The sequence below is a fragment of the Eptatretus burgeri genome, chromosome 7 (assembly GCF_056783735.1).
Source record: "Eptatretus burgeri isolate ZD-2024b chromosome 7, Ebu_testis_v1, whole genome shotgun sequence".
Taxonomy (NCBI): Eukaryota; Metazoa; Chordata; class Myxini; order Myxiniformes; family Myxinidae; genus Eptatretus; species Eptatretus burgeri.
This window is the reverse complement of record NC_140967.1, coordinates 74,897,775-74,920,274: the sequence shown is the minus strand read 5'-3', so window position 1 is coordinate 74,920,274 and position 22,500 is coordinate 74,897,775. Positions and strand designations below refer to the sequence as shown.

The following is a 22,500-nucleotide window of genomic DNA, read 5'->3' as shown; positions in this document are numbered from 1 at the left end:
TTTTGTGTAACATGTTTATGCCTTGCATCATAATCATCCAGTTATGCTAAATAATGTACGAATTTAAACTACAGTTTCAATGCCACTCATTAATCTGAAATTTTCATTTGCAATTGTTTTTTATTGGTACAAGGGTTAAAAATAGACAATTCTATTTAATTTCCAAATTTAGCCCTGGTAAACCATCATTCAGATGAGAGCGTTCACAAAAGATGATCATGAGAGTGAAATCCCCAAGGAATAGTGCAACATCCAGCCAGTAAATTGTCCGACCTGGATAACGTTTAGGTATTGCATGGAAACGACGACCGTATTTTTTATTACACTTGACTCAAGCCATGACAATCATGATCTGAATCAGGCCAAATATAGTCAAATAAGAATGTGCTTGTCTCTTAACACAGTGTACTGCACATTAAGGTGTCAATTCCCTTCCCTCTTCACATTTATAACCTCTTCACCTCAACCTCCCCCAACACTTTATTATTTCATTTAAATTGAGTTTCAGGGATGCGGATATGGCACAGGCATGATGGGCTGGAGTGGCTTCTTCCCACATCTGGGTTTCTTTGTATTTTCCTGTGTTACCTTTTAAAACTAATGTGTGAGAGCGAGGGAGAGTGAGAGTGAGAGTGAGAGTGAGGAGAGAGAGAGAGAGACCATCATCAATATCAATCTCATCTCAAACAGAGGAGTCCATGAAAAAAATGAAACAAATCCATCGCATTCAAGTCCTGCAACATGTATAACCGTAACGCAATGGAACACAAAGAGAACTACTATAAAAAGGTATTTACCTTGAACATCGGTGGAGTCTGTGAACTTGTCACACATTTGGATTGAGTAAGTTATTCCATTTGTTAAAATGTATTCAGAGCATAAGAAAGAGTTTTGCATTGCCTTGATAGTCACATGGGCACACATTTATTATGCACACAAATATTTCAAACCCACATTGGTTGAATTGGTCCAAAAGCCTTTTGATTTCACCAAACATGACTCATTCCGACAACACTTTCCACTCATCTTTGTTTCCTGCCGAATTGGTGTTGTAAAGTTGGACTGTAAAATGCACTTTACACTATCCATTATAGACGAAAAGCCTCTGGTTGCCCAAGTTTCACAAACGAGAGCGTCCCCCTTGCCAAGTGGCATAGTGAATGCTGCCAAAAAAGAGGTGTTTGAAAATTTCAGCATATGGTACCAGGCTTTGTGGAAAATGATGTGTGTGAATGTTTCAATCGGACAAGTGTCAAGCTGTTTGTGGGAGATTGTGCCCCGTGTTGCTTCTCTGAAGTGTGGCTTCTTCTTCTTCCATATGGCATTGGATTGGCAACGTTTTTTGGAGGCTTGTATCAAGATTTGAAATCCACATCACCACATCAGGTGTGAGCCTGTGAAAGTAAGCCAGGCCTGAAGGGAAGGAATGGATAGGACATTCAGATATAATATGGGTCATGGTTTGAACTGGATGTCCACAACCACATTTGGGTGTTCGCCTCATCTTCCATTGCAAAGTTTTTTGTACACATCTTCCATGAGATAACAACTTTGCGGGAAAAGTTAAAGCCTTCAGGCTCTACGGAAGGGTCAGAAACAAGGTGCTTGTTGTGGACCGTCGAGTTATTCCAAGCACTCAGCTATTGTCGTGTACAATCGAGACTGGACAGAATACTACTCACACAGATAGACGTTTGGGACTTCAATCTTGTCCTAGGAGGATTTAAGGTCCTGATATAAAGGTATCTTTGGATTCTTGTTGAATTGGTCCAAAAGACGTTTGGTCTGGATATGTCACCGAATCTTCAGGGTTTCAATGTGCGACAAGATTGGGAGCCAGTCGATATGTGTCAACTTCAAAGTTTCTGAAACAAGTCAGAACGCACTGTTCAATTGGGGATGTCAGAGTTTGGTACGAGTGTTGCAAGCCTATACAGGAGCACAGTAGGTCTCTTGCAGCCGTCCTTAGTGTTCTTGCTCCGGCGCCCCATGAAGTCGCAGAAAATTTCGCACCAGGGCTATACGAGCGCATACCTTATCTCTCGTTCTTTCAAGATGATGGTGGACGGCAAGGCTTCTGTAAAAAGTCACTCATAAGCAGAGATATAAACATGTCACTTGAGCCAAGTCTCAAGTCTGATGGCAAATCTCAAGTTAAGTCCCAAGTCTTTGAGGGCAAGTCTCGAGTCAAGTCTCAAATCACCTTAGTATTACTTCAACTTGTGTCAAGTCCAATATTTATTTATAAACCTTGGAGTACAAGCTATCAAGGAATTAATACACAGTGCTTCATTTATTGTAATGTATGTTCTGAAAAGCAAGTTTAGCTCAAGTTTTTATTTGTCAATTTCATGCAGGGAACATTTTTTTGATTTGTTCCCAGCAAAAATAAATAAATGTCAAATTTACTCCTCATATCGAGTGCACCGACTTGAGCATATGTCCATGAGACTAGTCAGTCGCCTCAGCTTATGTTTAAATGGTTGACACATATAAACAAAGCATTAAATGTAGAGTGGGAAAGCAGATTTTAATAATGTACTTGTATATTTATTACATACGTTAAAAAGAAAAAAAATATAACTTATTAACTTCAATATAAGCCTGGTGTTGGCATAAAGGTTGAGGTGGCTGTTTTAAAATCTTAGGGTGTTGAGTTTGAGCCCCTGTCATGCTGTTAAATAACACCAGGTAGGTTGTCTCAGCCTGTCATCCTTCTGAGGTTGGCAAAATTAGTACCAGCTTACTAAAAACATGAATGCACTGCATCAGCAGCACAGCCTTGCTACCAGCAATGATCAGCAATCAGAAGCTACAAGCTGCATATGAAATAATAATAATTAACTTAAATTATTGCCTTTTAAGATAGCATACTTTTTACGTTGTTCTTTTAAAAAGACAAGTCATTGTATAATTTACAATTATTGTCGAAGTTGAAATAATCCAAGGCACCTGACATCATTAAATCATCACAAAATAATTTTATTGGGTCAGGACGTGCACGGGGTTTCCGATCAGGGGCCAAGTTTCTCCTGGTATGAATGGTCATGGTTTGAATAAAATTGTTTCATACATAGCAATGTTGGTGAGACTGGTACTTGCCGCTTGGTCGTGGTGTGCTGCTTGAAGAGTGGACACTTCCTTTAACCTTACGGGCGAACAATATGTGACGCGGCAGCTGTGACCTGTTAGTGCTGGCGCGCTGCACAGGTACACATACAGGGTATATGTCATCATTGACCAAAATGTGCATGCCCACCACTGAAAATCATTTAACATTTATTGTTACCTCCACCACCGAAGGTGAAGGAGGTTATGTTTTCACACCTTTCTGCCTGTTTGTCTGTCTGTTTGTGTACAGGATATCTCAAAAAGCTGTGGACGGATTCAGATGGAACTTGGTGGACAAGTTGTGTGTGTGACAAGGAAGAACAAGGAAACAAGGAAATCCAACACAGGTGGAGGCCATTCAGGAACATCATGCCTGCGCGAGCACCACACCAACCCATCGACACAAGATCCAGGGAAGAAAATGCAAAAAAAGTTTGTCATTAATGAAATAAAAAAATTTGTTTGTTTGTTTTTGTTGTTTTTATAAATTATTTTGGTGAAGATCCGGATCCAGAACCGACTACTATAATTTTTTTAAGTGATTCTTCACCATTGAGAGAGAGAGGGCTAAAAACGATACAGTACCGTATAGCATGATATTTAAATAAAACCAATGTCACCCGCAGGGTTACCCGTATCTTGCCAAAAGGTGACAACGTGTGACTTCTTTAAGGTCACACTGAGGTGAACAGAGCTGCTATCCACCAGGAGCGACTCCTTGAGGAATATCTGCCTACGAGAGATTCCGATGAGAATCGTTCTACAGAGTAACCATGAAAAATATGCGTTTGCCTCATAACGTCCCCAAATGACGTCATAATGTCTCAAGCTTGACATATCTAGAAAGCACTCATCGAGGTGTTCAATTTGAGGTACTACACGATATGGTTCCTAAAACTTGAAAATTTGACCTTGGGGTCAAATGTTTGACCTCAGGCGCTAACCATGAAGGTCAAGACCGATCGCCACCAAAAATTAATCAGCTGAGCGCCAGACCATGAACTATATTCCCATGAAGTTTGAAGACGATCCGATCAAAATTACTCAAAAAAATAAGGGTTTCGTCGACTCCCCTGATTTGCGACAAAGTGACCTTGACCTTTGACCTTGACCTTGAAAATATTATGCGCTGAAAGGGACCTCTATAGGCCTCTGATATGCGAAGTTACAAAAATTTCCAATGATAACTGTGCTCTGCAGAGTGATCGATACGTGATTACGGACAAAAAAAAAAAAAACATACAAGCTGACGAACATATCTTGCAAAAAACTTCGTTTTGGCAAGATAAAAATGTATTGGGCCTGATATGTTCTCGTGGATCAGACATTACGTGGCAGAGATATGCACTCTACCAAGTGCCCTTCTCGTTTTAAATCCTGTTTTAATTTGATGTTTATTCAACGATTATTTTCCAAACATTGTCAACAAGTTATTATAAACTAAAGTTGCATGCAAGTCGAATACAAGATGCAAGTCACCAAACACAAAGTCCAAAGTCAATTTTGCCAAATCCGAGTCAAGTCACAAGTTGCAAAATTTTGTGACTCGAGTCACTGACTCGGCTCCGAAGTACATGGGATAGAGCTTGTGAAGGAGCCACTTTCCACAGAAAGGAATATCGAATTCTGCACTGGCAGATTTATTATCCAAATGGAAAGCCGCAACATCTGTTTTAGTCGGGTTCGGATTGAGCCTCCATCATTGGAAAATAGCCATTGATTGTGGTCGTCACAAGTAAGAGTTTCACTGACATTCCATAGGAATTGATCTTGTGTAGCCAAAGCAATATCATCAGCATATATGTACTTTTTTGACTCCTTCTCAGAAAGGTTAGAAATGTATACATTAAATAAACAATGCCAGTGCCAAGACAGAGCCATAAGGGAGGCGGTTTTCCAACGCCACTGTGGCCTTCATTGATTTATCATTGGCATATGACATGGTTTGGAGACAAGGCTTGTTGTTCAAGCTTTCCCTCGTCATCCACTGCTGTTTAAACCTCCAGCTCATCAGAGCATTGACTGCTCATCATCGTTTTTGGGTCCATCTCGATGGTCATGTAAGCTGGGTGCAGATTCTGAATTCCAGTCTCTCTTTAGGGAAACAGTGAACCTTGATCCAAATGGCGGCTTTAGATCGAGAAACAGTGAATTTCGAGCTCAGATTCTGTTACTGATTCCACCGTCATTAGCAACTCTGAAGGTTCTCAGTATGTTGAAACTGATCAGTGGGATTTTAAAGAAACTATTGGAGACAAAATTAGTGATGGAAACGCTTTCGGGGGAATTATGGAGACGTCTCGTTTTGAGCCTTACGCGAGCGAATCAGACGAAAATGGCAGAAGTGTAAATGAAGATGAAAATGCTGGTCGCATATTCATGACAGATTGGTAGGCTTTGTGTTTCGTTCAATGGACGGTTTCTAAGGGATTAATTGATCAATAAGTAATACTACTCCAGCAGAAACACAGCATGGACACGATACAGCGCAGACAGGGCACAACACAGCACGGACACACACGGCACAGCACGGACATGGCACAGACTACCAGGCTCACTCGGACACCACAAACAAAACGGGCAACGAGTGCTTTGTTCCACGCTGCAGACCAGGTGCCTTGTATGTTATGGGATCGTCCTGTTTCATACTTTCCCCAGACGCCATTTGTGTCTGTGCTCATGCTGTATCATGTCAGTACCGTGTCGTATCTGCGCTGTGTTGTGCCGTGTATGTGCTGTATCATGTCAATGTTCTTCCTCAGTGGAGGCGGGAGTGGTGCTCAGGGGGAGGGCAAGTGCGGGGTGGTTGTGGGGATTGTGTGGATGATGGTTGATGGGGATTGTGGAGAGGGGGTGTGGGGGTGGTTGTGGGTATTGTGTGGGTGATGGTTGATGGGGGACCCTGAATTTTTTAGCGTCCCAGGTCAAATCAGGAGTAGATGATACATCCATACATACTTTCTCTCCACTATAAATTGATGATGCAGAAAATTGTGTTGATCATAGATAGATATTTTCAGGTGCTCTTGTGGTAAATGCCGAATAATGGTAACGGATGTTTGATTCACAACTCAAATTACCCGTGTACATGTGCCGGTAGCTCAGGAGAGATGTTGTTACAGTTTAGAATGACGACTGCTTCTTCCACTTAATCGAGGGGGTAGCATCCTCTCAATCGTGGCCAATAACCATAAGATATAGCCATCTCTGTTGTTTCATAACAGTGCTCTGTAAAATGTTCCGAGCACAAAAACGAACATTTTGTTGCGAACATTTGATCCACACTGATATTTTAGACAAACCTTGTCTAATTTCTGGCAAACTTAGGGTCTTTCGGCCATTCATGTAGCATGAAACCATCTTAATTAGTATTACTACAAGCACCAAGGACACATCGACGCGGCATATTTGTGTAAAATCGAAAATTATTCTCCATTCGAGTTAAATCATACCACGATGTAACCCGGAAAAACAGTACGGATATGGCGGTTGACTTTCTGGTGCGACGTCCCAGCTGAGCATGCAGAAGAAGAAGATGATTTCGACTTTTAATCGCAAAATTGCCGACTATTTAGATTGGAAATTGGAAAAAGACACATCATATCTATTTTGTAGAGTATCAAGAGATAGATTAGCGTCAAAGTGGTCTGAGCGTTTGGGTTCCCCTTAAATAAAGCAGTGACCATTAGTTGTCGCCAGAGAGGTGGAATTTTTCCCTATCTTGTGGACAGCAGTGAAAAGCAATGCAAGACATTTTTGTCCTTGTTTCCCGAGATTCTTGAATAATTTGCGTCGTGTTCTGTCAGCACCAGCAGTTTTGTGGCTCTTAGTAACTGCAAGAGCCTCCTCAACCTCCCCGGTAGAGTATGGAGCAGCCATGTGAGATTGTGCTGGGAATGAATGAAAATGTTTGCAGAGTATTTTTTTGACCTCCGATTGTGTTTCTTTGTCCATCGTCGACTTGCTGGTCTCCAGCAGCTGTGAGGTGATCGCATCGGCAGTGACAACGACTTGCCGTCATGGAGTCTCCTGTACACCACCAAGCTGCCTCAACAAGGCCCAAGCTCTGCGACTGGAGTGCGTGAAGTCAAGGCCCTCCATGATCTCCTTCCACCTCTCTGAGTAGGCCAAATTTAGTGAACTCAGGAGCTTCGTGGCAATCTCTGGATCTGTGTGGCTGATTAGGGGATACGAGTGGGCCACCAGAGATAGAAATCTTAATGCAGCACATTAACAGCCAGACAGCTTGCCGTTTTCAACTAGTCAACCCCTCTCTCTCTGCATGTTTCCACTGAGAAAAGACTATTTCTTTCAGGAAAAGAAGAAAGAAAAAAAACCTTAAACAACAAAGCCTCAAAAACTCATTTGCATTTTTAATGCGGAAAAATTAATTAAAAGCATTTTAGTATGCACGATTATCTCTGTCGCCCACTGCCCACTCAGTGCGACGTCTGAGCTGGAAACGTCTTTGAACTTCAGCTAATTGTTAAGGTCATTGAGGCCAGTGTCAGCGAGAGCTTGATGTTTCAACACAAACAATGGGGCAGCTGTGAAAGCAGGGCTGATTACCTTCGGCTAATGAGGGGTATTTATTTCCATGGCTGCCCCTATCAGCACCAGCAGATTTTGCCCTGTTCACGGATGCACAGCAGTTCATCTTACTCACATTACCACCTGCCTAATCCATATTCATCCCCTCAGCCGCCTTTCTAATGCCTCCCTGCCTGGTCTCTTCTTGGCAACGATGTGGTGATGTGATAAATGGTCGGTTGCTGTATCTGCAATTTTTCTCCATATGTGTGCAGTATGTGACTCCAATGTGTGCTTTGTCTCAAAAACAAACGGATTGATTTTTGTTTATCTTATTATATAAATCTGAAAACTGTGGAGTTAAGCAGTGCTGAAGTTCGATCTCAATTTATCGGCCCTCTTCTTTGGGGAATCTTCTTGGGGGTCCTTCTTGTATTCGCATCCCCCTTTCCTCCACCATCTTTCTATCCTCGTCATGGTGTTGCCTCTCCCTGTCCAATTTTGCCACCATCAATTTAACTTTTTCTTTTAACAAACAAAGTTCATTAACTTTGATATTTGAGGTTACTTTTTTGTTGCAAGTTTTGAATTGTTTTTTAACGTGGTGTGTTAATACCGTTGATCATATTAGTCTTTCAGGCAGTTCCATGGCCTTACTCTATATTCTCCATATATGTGTGGAGCATAACACTGTCCATTGCCTTGCCTGGTTGGGACCCACCTTTTTGGTCTACGACTATCATGTCAGCCCCATGATTTAATCTCCTGCCATAGATAATCCATTCATGACTGGACTATCTATGACAGGAGATAAGATCCATTTTCCTCCTTCTACCTCTTGCACAATTGCATTTGTGCATTGTTGGTGAATTGTTTGTCTCATCCTGGTGATGATGATGATTCCTCAGGAATTTAAGGGAATATTATTAATTTTAATCATTAATTATTGAAGCCGACTTATGAAATGGACAACTTGTGGCTTTCAAATACGACAAAGTTGAATCTCGGAACTTTCCAGCAACCCCGACATTTTCGCATTTTTATTGACACAATTGAACTTGCTTGGAAAAAATGCGTTACATTTAATTCATTGAAACGAAAATACTAAATAATTTTGCTGTGTCTACAGGAGGAGCTATGCATATTTTTTCGTTCTCATTCTGGTCGTGTTGTGATTCTTCTTTTTATTATTTTATAGAATTTTGTTGCGTCTTTCAATCTTTTTTCCTGAAAGTGTTTTCTTTTCTATTTTTTTTTTTTTGCTTTTAAGTGACCAACGTGCATGGGGTTAAATAATTCAGCACTAAAGTTGAACGTTACACGGCTAAAGTAACCCGGAGCAATTTCGAGCAATGGGAAACTTCAAGTTATCAGTTTTGCCAAGGCAGTCACCGTTAGCTGCTGTTTCGGGGAACTCTCTAATGGGGCCCAGGAATGTGGATTAGGCTGCTATTCAGTCTCCAGGCATCATATGAAGACATTTACAGAGTAAATAAAACCTGTACATTCAAAGCTCACTGTATATATCATGACTGTGATGTGAGGATTTGTCAACACTTTCAAAAGTGTCCAGTCGCTTTTGCCGCTTTCTTCATCACGGCCATTTACCAAAGCGCCCAGAGAAGTGTTTATTGTGTGTGCTCAGATTAAAGACATGTGGCACAGTCGAGATAAAATATAATGTGTAATTAACAGTGAGGGATGCTGTAGCCAAGCCTATTTAAACGTGGCTATTCAGCTGTGTGGCAACATAGAACACTTGCAGTGGTGTTTGCCACAAGATAACTGAAGTCAATTTATTTTCACCACGTGTTACAAAACCTCGAATTCTCCCTAAGCCAGGTAAAATTCCACTTCTTTCCTCATAACCAACTGTCCATAAAGCCACGCCTTTTCTAATGCCAGCCACATCCGTAAACCGCTCCTCCCAACCCACCCCCCAGTGTGTAAGTGGTCCAGCGAAACACTGCAATGGCAGCACCATACGCCGAAGTTCAAAAACAAATGTGGTTAAATGAATGGGAATGAAGGCCCCATAGAAGCTGGGTCACTATGACAGGGAATCTAAAAGCCATATCAAGCTGACATTGATGTGAGCCTGGCAGCATCATCTGCTCTTTGAAGATGCCTGCCTCCCTCGTGGCAAATGCAAAAAGACTTTGCATGATAAATTCTTTCTCCACTGGACGGTTCTCCCCTCCACTGCTCACATCCCCTACTGCAGTCCAGCCATCACACAATGTGCTGCACAATGTCCCCATAATTGCTGCCACACCTTCATATTTTCTGCTAACCCTTCCCAACCTTTATTCTCTTCATCAAATGTTGGCATGCGTTGAACCAAATTTGACTACAGGGCCTTGTTGTCGAAGCCTCACCCTTTTTCTCTTAGCACAACTCACCGCAACCCCTTCCCTCAGCCCAAAGCTCGCCTGAGGAAGAGAACATCTGTTCCTCACAGATTTTGTAATGACAGTAAGAAAAAAAAAAAGGCCCGTGTATATGGGAAACCAGGGATAGATGTAACATTTTTATGCATTGACGTTGCATAAATTAGTGCGAGAACAAATTTGGTAGAATAAGAATTAATTTTTTTTTTTTGAAACTCTTTTTTGGTAATCCAGGCAAAAGAAAAAAAAAAAAAAACCTCGACACAAGAGGGGATCATAAGGCCTGTCATCATTCAAGTGACATTTGATCAATTTATCAATTTATATACATTATGTATACAGTCCGCTCAATAATTTTAAGACACTTTCCAGAGCCAATTTGAATTGGGGAAACTTGAATTGCCAATACGTGTTTAATCATTTACTTACTTTCAGTTGTTGCTTGGGCTTCTATGATTGAGCATCATCGGAAAAAAAAAATATCGCCCCCATTCAATTATGCGACTTCATGTCTACTGGGCTCTACTTGCTGCTTCCAGGTACTCACGATGATGGACACAGGAAGACAAAAGAGGACAGCAATGGAAAGACATCTCCACGGGACATTTTCATGAAGGATGCCTTGATACCAAATTTACCTTCCTGTTTCAGTTTTTGGATTCAATGATGGCTGCGTTATTCAATGAGCCATACTTTCACATTGAAAATGGTGAGAAGGGAAATGCTGCTTGTTGATTGTAGTCGAAGACAGACTAACTGTGGAGGCATGGGAATTTTCTATTCAGCACTGTATTCCTCATTATCATACAATACTACCAGGTACTTGGACGTATACTTTTGAAATTTAAACATCTGGGGGAGTCTTATAATCCACATTAAATTTCCATAAAGTAGAAACGAGTATGAGTGCAGTGAATCATGATCATGGCAAAAGTGCTCTTCCCCCTGTGTGGTTCATATTTATAGAACTCAGTTGTCGACCAAGGTTCAACATGCTCCTTAACCATCATGGCACATGCACAGTGTGACCGGTCAAGGCTTGGAAAGCAGATTTTAATTGCCATTGAAAAAGAAGCATGTATGAGACGTTGCACGCAACTACCTTCATACAAACACGCTTCTGGCCAATAAACAAAACACTGACATTCCATCAGATGGAAATTGCTTAAAGCTTCCTGTATATTGCCAAAAAATGCCCACCTAGTCAAAATGACCCACACAGAAACAAGGTCCTCACCTTTTCTGGCTCAACATTGATTCCAAAACAACAATGACACATGCCACAAATGCTGGGAAAATTTTCGTTTCAGAAATACAAACTGAGTTGCAGCTGGGAGCAATTGATTATGTGAGAGAGGATGCATTGCTTCAGCCAATTTCAGGTGAGAAATGTAATCGAGGCTTTAAGATATGTACGATGACGCAAATTGAAATCTATTCGTTTATTAGTGTTGTTCGTTTTTGTGTCGACAGACTTTCCCAAAGATCCACCAGGTTGCTGGTGAACCTCGATATCTAAAAAGGGCAATTTTCTCTTTCTTGAATTCTTTTACAAATGTGAAGCTTGTCAAAGTTGTTCATGAAGGTGTCCAACCTTATCCAGATGAACAATGGCAAATGTATCATCTAAATATCTGTTCCAATATCATGGCAGCCAATTGTCGTCATTCTCGAAATATTTGCACTCAAATTCCTCCATAACCAGGTTATCCACCATTGCAGGCATTGCCGAGCCCAGACCAATATGTAATTGAAAATGTTAGCATAACTGCTCATGTACATCCGTATTACACCAAATCATGCCAACTGTGATACAGTAAAGAGAAAACCAATGACGATGACGGTGTAGCATTGTCCTAATGCTCAAAATTCGCATGCTTTCGCATGTGGCTGTAAATGACTTGTAAATTGGATGTAAAATGGCCGCAGCATGTTGCATTTGGAATATCTAGACATGGTGAGTTTCATGGATCACAAATGAAAAGTCATCGTAGGCTACGTCTGACATTTCCTGCTTTGTTCGAAATGGGTAGAGTAGTGCTCAGTACAGCTGTGTCTTTTTTCATGAGCAATGGATAATCCCAACCATCTTAACATAATCTTAGTTGCCATAAGCATATTGTTGTTCATACACTAACATTTCATGTGTGGATGATATCGCCATACAGGAATTTTGCAACCAAAGAGAATGAGTAGAGGAAATATTGTAAGAAAATAGTTACAAAAGAAGCTTTCTCCCTGGCTTTAGTGAAAAACGAAAAGTGGCAAAATGCAAGGAATTGGACATGTCTGGGAAATGTGTATATACCATATCACCCAGACGTCTCACATATAATTTGCTAAATATTGTATGGTGCACAGAATGGTGTTGCATACAAACCACAGCACACCATTCGTATGTTTATGACTAAATTAAAGGATGAATTACAATTGGCGATAAATCCGTTGTGGTAGATGGCACCATCTGCAAGGACTGTAGTAAATCATACAACGGTGAGACTGGATGGAATTTGAGATTGTGATTGGAAGAACACAAAAGAGCAATGCAATTGGGTAGAGTAGGACACTCAGCTATTGCATGTCATTATGGGCAATCTGGCCATGAATATGAACAGGGCAGAACCCACATATTGAGCATTAAAACAAACATGGTGGTGACTGGACCCTCCTCGTATGCAAAAGGCAAATAGGTAAGTATAATGAATGAAACAATCGACAACACCACACAGGACAAAACATTAATATATGTCGAAAAAATGGGATGGTACAAAGAGGACACGATGATCCAGGTAAGCAGCCAATACACAAATGTTGTACATACAACGCGACAAAACCTGACATGCCACACCGCTTCACCACGTCATGCAAGCATATATATATATATATATATATATCGAGTATAGATAGACATTTTGTGTCTGTAGCTTGGTACATTTTTGAATTTAATTTCGCTAACCACCCAGTTTAAATCCTCTTTCAAAGAACGCTATTTCAAGGTAAATCTTTGTGTTTGTCGTTATTATTTACTTTATGTGTGTGTGTACATATATTAACAATATTACTGCAGTGGCACTTGGGTTGCTGTTGTCTGCTATCTCCATACTTGGGTGGGTTTCAGGAGGTGAAACCGAGACCTGCCAGGTGTGTGTGTGTGTGTGTGTGTGTGTGTGTGTGTGTGTGTGTGTGTGTGTGTGTGTGTGTGTGTGTGTGTGTGTGTGTGTGTGTGTGTGTGTGTGTTGTTGTTGATTGGTATCTACATGTGCAGGTTTCAGAATGTGAAATGGAGTCCTCCCAGGGTGGCTTCAAAGCATCCACCTTCATTTCAGTGAGGGGTCACGATTCAAGGACCAAGCTGTGAAATTTTCTGTTCTCAGTTTTGCGCCGAGGGCTCTCTTCAGGATCGTCGCTGAGCCCCAGACAGATTCCAACTGTAGTTCGTTTGTCATAATTTTCCCAGGGATGGTTTTTAACATCTCTGTGAGTTTTTTTTTTATCATTCCCAAAGCTCCAACTATCACTGATACAACTTTGGCATTTTTCTGCTTCCAGGATCTTTTCATTTCATTCTTGAGGTCTTGGTATTTGGTCATTTTCTTGATTTCTGCATAGTTTAGTCCAAAATCACTGGTATTATCACGTCACGTAGCAATGCCGTCTTCTCCGTTTTTGTACCTCGGTACGATATCTGGTGACAATACTTTGTTTTCGATGTTCATGCTCGATGGGATCATTAGGTCGTACGTGAGCGGTACTTCCATGTTTTCACTCCATGCTTTTGGTAAATGCAGTGCTCTCCTCCCACACCTCTGATGCTCTTTGTCTGTCTCCCCCTCTCTCTCTCTCTCTTGCACCCCTCCCTTCCGCAGTGTATAGCAACATTTATTGGGGCATTGCTCTCCCCACCTCCACCCCCTTCCTCACTCTTCTCCCCTTCCTAGCTTCTCCTTCTTCACCCACTCCTTGCTTCCCCTCCCTCCTCTCCCTGCCCCTCCCTTCCCTCATTCCTCTCTGCCTCCCATATCTCTCTCTCTCTCTCTCTCTCTCTCTCTCTCTCTCTCTCTCTCTCTCTCTCTCTCTCTCTCTCTCTCTCTCTCTCTCTCTCTCTCTCTCTCTCTCTCTCTCTCTCTCTCTCTCTCTCTCTCTCTCTCTCTCTCTCTCTCTCTCTCTCTCTCTCTCTCTCTCTCTCTCTCTCTCTCTCTCTCTCTCTCTCTCTCTCTCTCTCTCTCTCTCTCTCTCCCTCCAACCCCCTCTCCTTCACACCCCCCATCAGCGAAGTGCCGGGCTGAATTTGCAAGTTGATAATAGATGATCTCTTGGTGGAGGGATGGTTTGGATATGGAATGAAAAGGAGGGAGGGAAGGTTTGAAGGGGTGGTGTACAGTGGGACTTTTGAGGCGAAAGGACAAGGGGAGGGGTTTGAGATGGAGGAATGACAGAGCGTATTCAGGTGAAGCAAAGTTTCCATGGGAGATACAGGGTTTGAAAGCAAACATGGCGAGGGACCGCGATAGATGGGAAGCTGGAGTGAAAGAAGCGTCAAAAGATGGATTGTAGACATTGGGATTAAAGAGGGATTGAAAGATGGATTGATTGTGGGACGAATAGTTGGAAAGTCAGGAAGCATTACTCCAGGAATGAGCATGCAAAACTCACAATTGCATCTCCCTCCAAAATTCCCTCTAAACAATGAGTAGGAAATCTACCCAAGTACAAAGTATAGAAATATCTGTCCGGGGAGAATCGTACTTTTCATTGAATGCATGAGGGCCTTTTCCATAACTGCAACACTCGTTCGGAGTCTGCTATCACTCGTATGTACCCTACAGGTGTTGGTCCCCCTAGTACAGCTTACCTACGGATCCCCGAGTGTGACATTTTGTTTGTACAAGGAAATTTCATACGTGTCCCCAAAAATAATAATAAAATCTAATGTGTTGTTTCAATTTACTCCACTCATTCATACGACGAAGTCAACTTTCCTTCAACATTTATAAATCCAATCACTATATCTAAACACATATCCAGGTGGGCTCAAGCACTTTGCACTATCCACATCCGACTCTGGTCCAGGATCTGCAAAAAATGAAATTGAAAAGTGGGGAATGCTCTTCGGCCCTCTCCGGGCAGCAAGTCGACTGCAACAGTGCTCTTCAGCCCCCGTCTGGGCCACAAGTTGACTGCACATGGTCCTTCAATGTTGAAGACGGAATTTGGGGGTAGGGGAGGTTAAAAAAAATAACAAGTGGTCACATTCTGTTGGTGCCGCCACAACACAAGTGATCGTTGGTGCAACAACCGTCCTATTGATGGCTGACAACAGGTCAGCATGACCACATTGCAAGTGTTCCTCGGCCAGATGATGGCAAGCGGCATGCAGGCACAATGGTGACCGGCAAAGGCAACAGCAGTGCAGACCAGCAGGCGTCGCTGACTGCTTCCTTTGTGTTGTCCACGTTCGTGATGGGGTGGCGGTACCGGCCGATCTTTAATCCAGGAGCTGCAGATGTGTGGTTGCCATCCAAGATGCAGGTAGAGTTGCTGTCATCTCTTGCAGATATCAATATTGATGGGTTTGACGTGGAGCTCAAGCTATTGTATGTCGAGGAGGTTGATGTGGAAAGAACATACCTGAGTGCTATCCTTCATGAACGATTGAAGACCACTGTGCAAAATTGTGAACAAGACCAGAGTTTGATGAGGAGCAGACTGCAAAGGTCTACAACCTGCTACTACAACACCAAAGTGACTTTGCTGTACGAGATGAACAAGGTGTAGCAGACTTGGTAAAACAACGAATTATCATGAAAGACAAAAAGTCTTTCTATTTAGGACATGTGCTGCTCACTTGTTTCATACTCAGCATTTAAGAAGAGAGAGCAACAACTGTAGGTTGGCAACTGTTGTGCAGGCTTGATTGATGGGCTGGTATTTTGTCAGGAAACTGGAATTTTATTTTATTTTACTTCAACTTCCTCAAAGTTGCATCGATTGTATTTTACCAAAGGGATACCATCCTAAGGATCAATGAGATAATTTAAATATTCTCAAAAATAAAACATTTAAAACATATTTCATGGAACCGATGACGTGGTTTGGTAAACGTGACGTGGTTCGCCTGTGACGTCAGAAAAACGAACCCACAAACAGAAGATTCAAACCGCAACAGAGACCCATGGATTGGTAGCCATCACACTCACCCAACACTACCCACCAACAACTGTCAATATGCACTTAAAACTGTTTAACCCCCAGTGGGCGGTGTTTAGAGCACTCGTTCCTCATTTTCCACAGCAGGTTAACTGCGGTGCCTCGGTGTACCCAAGGTCAGGTCATGAGCACAAAATAATCCCCCAGGTGAGAATGGGTTGCGATTTCAGCCAGTAAACAGGGAAGAGTGCGAGTGGTTTAACCACGAACCCTTTCGGGTATTGGGGAGATTATTGGGTATTGACTCCTCTTATCGCTCCGGTAGGGAACGGGTGATGCTGTATTATTATTACTAGCAGAGTACCCACTCGACGGACGATCTTGTTCAAAGCATGCAACACTTTCTTATGACGTATACCTTTATTTGGGCGGTGTATAGGCAACTGACAGCTCTGTAGACGCAAAACAAAAAAATAACCGAGGTTACGTGCGTGATGTAAAAACATATCTACTGCGTATAATTCAAAACACTTAACTGCACTGGAAAACGTGGGGGCAAGAATGCAGCACTGTAAATGGTGGAGAGTTGTAATACCCTCTCCCACCTGGAGGTGGCGATACACGATACACGATACACATTTGCATGGAGAATTTGCGTCTCTGCCCACCCCCTCCCTCTGCTCCCCCCAGGACCACAAGCAAAGATAAAAAAACACCCCTCTTCATTAATTTGGGTCCCACTGATCCTCTGTAGCAAGTCGGGATGTAATCAGCCCAGAACTGTAAGAGTAGCACAACAAACAAATACCAGTCCATGAATCATCATGAGGATCAGTAAGGAGATGTCTGTGCTTTCATCAAACAAAGAAGAAGAAGAACCATGATCTCAGAGGTTCCCTTCATATGCTGCCTTTTGGCCTGCGGGTTGCATCATTAGTTCGGGCCACAGCGATGCCACTGGTGCAGTGCCCTTATTACCAGTATACTGGTGCTCATTTCACTAACCTCAAAAGGTCCAATGACAGGCTGAGTCAATCCCCTGATGTTAATTCAGCAGCCAACAGGGCTCAAACTCAGGACCTGAGGATCCACAAGCCACTACCCTTGGTGAAGATTCATATTGGTCGTTTCACCCAGATCTATGGATGGCTTAGTGAAGCTTCATGTCGATCATTTCACTCTGATCGATCGATGACTTGGTGAAGCTTCATGTCGATCATTTCACTCTGATCGATCAGTGACTTGGTGAAGTTTCATATCGATTATTTCACTCTGATCGATCGATGACTTGGTGAAGCTTCATGTCAATCATTTCACTCTGATCGATCAGTGACTTGGTGAAGTTTCATATCGATTATTTCACTCTGATCGATCGGTGACTTGGTGAAGTTTCATATCCATCATTTCACCCGGATCGATCGATGACATGGTGAAGTTTCATATCGATAATTTCACCAGGATCGATCGACTTGGTGACGTTTAATATCGATCATTTCACCCAGATCGATTGATGGCTTTGTGAAGCTTCATGTTGATCATTTCACCCTGATCGATCAATAACATGGTGAAGTGTCACATCGAGCATTTCACCCAGATCGATCGATGACATGGTGAAGTTTCATATCGATCATTTCACCAGGATCGATCGACTTGGTGAAGTTTCATATAATTTATTTCACCCAAATCGATCGATGACTTGGTGAAGTTTCATATCGATTATTTCACCCAGATCGATCGACTTGGTGAAGTTTCATATCGATTATTTCACCCAAATCGATCGATGACTTGGTGAAGTTTCATATCGATTATTTCACCCAGATCGATCGATGACATGGTGCTCTTTCATATCGATCATTTCACCCAAATCGATCGACTTGGTGAAGTTTCATATCGATTACTTCACCCAGATCGATCAATAACATGGTGAAGTTTCACATCGAGCATTTCACCTGGATCGATCGATGATGTGGTGAAGCTTCATGTCAATCATTTCACTCTGATCGATCAGTGACTTGGTGAAGCTTCATGTCGATCATTTCACTATGATCGATCGATGACTTGGTGAAGTTTCGTATCGACCGTTTCACCTGGATCGATCGATGACTTGGTGAAGTTTCATATCGATTATTTCACCCAGATCGATCGATGACATGGTGAAGTTTCATATCGATCATTTCACCAGGATTGATCGACTTGGTGAAGTTTAATATCGATTATTTCACCCAGATCGATCGATGACATGGTGCTCTTTCATATCGATCATTTCACCCAAATCGATCGACTTGGTGAAGTTTCATATCGATCGATGACATGGTGCTCTTTCATATCGATCATTTCACCCAAATCGATCGACTTGGTGAAGTTTCATATTGATTATTTTCCCAGATCGATTGATGACACGGTGAAGTTTCATATCGATCATTTCACCCTCATCAATCGATGATTAGCGAAGTTTAATATCGATCATTTCACCCAGATCGATTGATGGCTTGGTGAAGCTTCATGTTGATCATTTCACCCTGATCGATCAATAAATTGGTGAAGTTTCATATCGATCATTTCACCCTGATCGATCGATGATGTGGTGAAGTTTCATATCGATCATTTTACACAGATTGAAAGCTGCAGCATTAATGTTCCCGCAGCTCTAATGATAGCCTTTAATGTGGTGTTTTGCAAGAAGTGAAAAGAACAAAGATGACCACTACAGCACTAATGATCATGGGTGAAAACATAATCTCCTTCACCTTCAGTGGCGGAGTTGAAAAGGTTGAAACGATCACCAAAACAACAGTGTGGTCAATTGTTTAAAATTATACAACGATGTAAAATACAATTACAAATTAATACAAATTCCATTTGGATAAAACATTGTGCACCTTTGTTATCACAGTTTTTACAGATATATGCACGCACAATGAAGGAGTTTATCAAATTTAACACAGATCTGATGTTCTAACGAAATGCGATGAAAATGAGAAAGATGCCAATTTCACTGAAGGAAATTCCGTTTCCATTTTTATGAGCATTGTAATTTTATTACTCTGCTGTAACTATTGGCCCCGTCTTAAGCAAATGCCTTCGATTCCTAGAAAAAAAGGGCGATTTATTTATCATACAAGCAAAAAGACAGAATTTTTACCATATCCGCCAACCTGCATATGTCCCATGTCTTCCCCTTCACCGCATCTCCTCTTTATTTATTCATCAGTTTAAAACTCCTACTCCATCCCCTGTTTCCAAACCCACCTCACATACCTACTCTCTGCTCTAACACCTTCCTGTCTTTCCCTTTTCTCGAGTTTAAGTTTTCACAATTTACACCCACCCTCACTCTTCCCCACCACATACTTATGAAATAAAAAGAAAAACCCAAAGGCATCCCCCCCCCACAACCCCCTCCCTTCCATCATTACCCCGCACATGCAGCACAAAGCAGGGTTAAGCAATTGCTTCACTCTTTCTCTCAGCCTACTTCTATGATCGAGCAGCTACTTAATGAATCAGGACACGAACCTGCAGTTTAGTCGTACTTTAATTATGTATTTGGTAAATTGTATGGCATCTTGTTCCGAGTACACATGCGTACAACACAGTAAAGCAATTGTTTGATACTTTCTGTATGTCAGGCAGTCAAACAAAAATGAAAATCATTCCGAACAGGAAACACTGTTTTAAGGGATGTCATAAAGGACACAAACACCAGACACCAATAACTAGTTTAACGTGTAATATAAGGTGGTGTAAAAGAGGGTGCCGTCCATGGTGGTAAATTTCAGTGTTATTTTTGTTGTTCTTTTTTTCTCTCCAAAATTCAGTGTATTGTGTTTTTCCACAGCATTTAAACCTTTTATTTTATTTCAATTCAATTATATTACTCTGTCCATCAACATTTTATTTCAATTCAATTATAATATTATTTCAACACTAGGGCACAAATCACATTGTTTGCATTTCCATAAACCTTCAGTTTTGCAGTACTTGGGCAAAATTTTACACTGTATAAACTCTAAACCAATCAAATTTGCCAAACACTCAGAGTGGAGTAATCGTGAGTTTCAGACAAAACACTTAGTAAATGCAACGACAGAGCTATAACTTCGTGCAAAAGATCTGTTTGTTTAAATGCATCTTTTTCTCAAAGGTTATTCTAAAATTGTCCGTTTCTCTGAGAAGAGTTGGCAGAAGATTCAGTTCGAGATTGTTCTGTTTCACACACATCACCTTTGTATAGTTTCCATCGCACCTATTATTCAAAATTCACGAACAAAGACACTATAGATCGTACTCGGAAGAGCAAAGCTAGAGTTGAAATGAGCCTTCCCATGCCATTTTTCTCAAGACTGTGCAGGGTAAGGTGTTCTAGGAACCCTCTAGTTACCTCTGCCACCAAAGGTGAAGAAGGTTATGTTTTTACCCCCTTTCTGTATGTTCGTTTGTCTGTCTGTTTGTTTGTCGTTTCTGCACAGGATATTTTAAAAAGTTATGGATAGATCCAGATGAAATTTTGTGGACAGGTTCAGTGTGTGACAAGGCCCAACTCTAGATTTTGGTGAAGATCCGAATCTGACTACTATAATTTTTTAAGTGATTCTTCACCATTGATAGGTGGGACCAAAAACAATATATGGCACGATATCTCAAAAAGTTGTGCACGGATTTGGATGAAACTTGGTGGACAAATTGTGTGTGGCAAGGACTAATCGATTCGATCTTGGTGAAGATCCAAATCCGGATCTGTGTACGAGAATTATTTAATTTTTAAAATGATTCTTCACCATTGAGAGATAGGCCAAAAACGATATATAGCATGATACCATATTTTCCGGTGTATAAACTGCAATTTTTTTATTGGCAAAAAAGGTGAAAGTTGGGGGTGTGGTTAATACATGAGTGTAGACAAAAACAATCGGTCTTAAAAACGATCAATGCTTAGTTTCAATTACATTCCAAATGGACACTTTTTTTTTCGCAGTTGGAACTGTTGTTAAGCTCAATTCCACCGTTTAAATTTTGAAAAGCGGTTCAGGTTAAGAGTTTGTACAGCGTCATATTAACCGTATGCGCTAATTAAATAAAGCCATGCTCAGAGACAATAGGAGTTGCCCGAAGACACCCGGAGTTTTGGTGAGTGGCGTATATAGAGTCTCGCGGCTCTGAAAATGCCATAAAACACAAAAGAAGAAGAATAACGCCTGGTCTCACATCAAAAGAAGAAACATTCACAATAGCTAGAGCCTAATAACGGAGCACCCACCTCGAATAAGCGCTTGTGTGCAATATGACGATCAACACGACTGGTCAGGAGAAGGACCAATTCATTGTAATACTTGCCTCCACCACAGACAGTGGCAAGCTTCTCACGTATGCCGTGTTGAAGAGGAAGACAATGCCCAAAGACAAGTTTCCAGCCAGCGTCATTATTTGTGTGCAACAGAAAGGGTTGATAGATGAGGGACTGATTCAGGACTGGGTGCGCATTGTCTGGAGTAGTAGGTCGGATGGCAATCTCTCCCAACGATGGAGCATGCTAGTCCTGAATGGATTCAGTTGTCATAAGACCGATGATACCAAAGCGCTGCTCTGTCAGACCAATACCGATCTCGTCATCATCCCAGGTGAGATGACATCCTTCTTGCAGCCCCTCAATGTGTCTATCAACAAGCCGTTCAAGGACGGGCTACGTCACCGCTGGTCTGACTGGATAATGAGTGGGGAGAAGACCTACAGCAAGAGCAGGAAGATGAGAAAGGTCGACCTTCAGATGATCTGCAGCTGGATCTTGAAGGTGTGGGAGTAGATACGGTCGGACATCATCAAGCGAGAATTTCTGAAATGCTGCATTTTCAACAACATGGACGGCACAGAGGACAACATCATTTGTTAGGAGGAGGAGGCTGCAAATGACGGTGACAGTGATGTGGACAGCGACAGGGACTTGCCCTACCCCAGTTCAGACAAGGAGTTACGTGCTGTCTTCGATGAGGAAAGCATTGACGAGGATTTCCTCGGGTTCAGCTGAAAAGCTTCGTCAAACCCAAACGGCCCTTTCAGGGCCACAAATACACAAGAAATATGTATGATACCAGTATGAATCCCTTTTCTTCATTTTTCTATGAACAAAAAAATTATATTTATTACATTAAAAAATAAGAAAGAAAAATAAAAACTTCTTGGTGTCCTCTCCTCTCTGTTCAACCTTTTGAAAATAAGAATAAGACTGATAGAGGAAATGAAGGGGACATGGGAGTCAGCATGTTGATACCTCCATTAATTTGTTCCACACAAAGTTAATGTACAAACGCATTTAGATCTAGATCAG

General features: G+C 41.7%; 1 protein-coding gene and 1 long non-coding RNA gene across 5 annotated transcripts in view; one reads left to right on the top strand and one right to left on the bottom strand.

Moving 5' to 3' along the window:
- Window positions 1-3,582, top strand: part of LOC147023558 (uncharacterized) — a 51,634-nt gene extending 48,052 nt beyond the window's left edge. Inside the window, exon 2 of the long non-coding RNA XR_015060285.1 lies at window positions 3,362-3,582. This is a non-coding gene — a long non-coding RNA (uncharacterized LOC147023558). The remainder of the gene's footprint in view (window positions 1-3,361) is intronic.
- The window catches only part of LOC147023556 (uncharacterized), a 188,099-nt gene that overhangs the window by 46,319 nt on the left and 119,280 nt on the right, over window positions 1-22,500 (bottom strand). For 2 of the 4 annotated variants that reach the window (XR_015060283.1, XR_015060284.1), the window contains one exon: window positions 2,133-3,202. The exons of the other annotated variants lie outside the window; for them this stretch is intronic. The gene's annotated coding sequence lies outside the window, so the exon portion shown is untranslated. Of the gene's footprint in view, window positions 1-2,132; window positions 3,203-22,500 lie in introns of those variants that run through there. 4 annotated transcript variants of the gene reach the window in all.